This window comes from Cyphomyrmex costatus, unplaced genomic scaffold (assembly GCF_001594065.2).
Source record: "Cyphomyrmex costatus isolate MS0001 unplaced genomic scaffold, Ccosl1.0 scaffold1008, whole genome shotgun sequence".
NCBI classification, from domain to species: Eukaryota; Metazoa; Arthropoda; class Insecta; order Hymenoptera; family Formicidae; genus Cyphomyrmex; species Cyphomyrmex costatus.
In genome coordinates, this window is record NW_017274964.1 from 11,057 (window position 1) to 12,466 (window position 1,410).

Consider the following 1,410-nt stretch of genomic DNA (forward strand, 5'->3'; position numbering starts at 1 on the left):
GTTTGAGGCCGCCATGCTCTTTTTTGAGTCATTAACAAATTGATATTTTATCTGAAATTACAAGCAATTATTTTTTATTGTACGGTCTAGTATAAATTTCAAATTAAATCTCAATAACCAACTTTTATATTTTGTGCACTAAGAATAACATATTGCAGTTATTTTCTAGAAAACTGTAATATACAAATTCTAATCTGTTTTACTTATATGTATGTATGTTCAATTTGAATTTTCACCTCGAAGAATCTATCAGTTCCTTTTCGTGGTACATATTCAACATAGAAAATATTCGTTATATGTACGTTCACTTTGAACTGGCAGATTTAGTAATATATCAGTTACTTTTCGTGGTAATATATTATATTAGATAATATCATTTAAAGTATTAAAGGTTTAAATTATTAGGTTACATTATTAGATAATCATTTTAATTTAGAATGGTACAAATTTTTGGGGTCAATTTTCAAAGGATGATATTCATTGGGTTTTTTATTTTGTGATTAGGTAATCGTTTTAATTTTGATAGGTTCAATTTTTGTAGTTTTCATTTACTTTTCGTGGTACATAACATAGAAAATAACATAATGTATGTTCACTTTGAACTGGCACATTTAGTAATATATCAGTTACTTTTCGTGGTCATATATTATATTAGATAATATCATTTAAAGTATTAAAGTTTAAATTATTATGTTACATTATTAGATAATCATATTAATTTAGAAAAGTTCAAATTTTTGGGGATAATTTTCAAAGGTTGAAATTTATTGGGTTTTTTATTTTGTGGTTAGGTAATCGTTTTAATTTAGGAAGGATCAAATTTTTGCGGTTAGTTTTCAAAGTTTTAAATTTGTTGGGTTTTTTAATTTGCGAGGATCTATTTTTGAACATGGCTTGACCTTTTCATTTTAATGATATAATTATTATTTAACAATGTCGTGATACAAAATTCAATGTTCTTAATATGAAATTCCGGATTCGATGGTAACAATGCTCTGTCAACCATGCCATAAATGACACCTATTTTATGTGATAGAGGATGATTTGAAAAAAATGATAAACATCTTCCAGAAAAGGTATCTTTATGAAACAAATCTATTTTGACAATATTATTCTTAATATTAATATTCAGATCTAAATAGTTTAAAGATCTGTTTTTTTCTACTTCAATCGTCAATTGTAATCTCTTATGTATACTATTAAAGGCTTCTAAAACTGTGTTAATGGAATCTTTGTGTATCGTCATAATAATATCGTCTATATATCGAAAGTAAAAAAAATCGGTAAAAATGTAGATTAGGGGAGCCTCCCCCAATGACCTTGACCTTGACATATGTTGTCATGGTCATTACCCTGAGTGACCTTGAGGAAGTTTTAACCGTCGGACCTAACTCGTTAAAAAGTTATTAA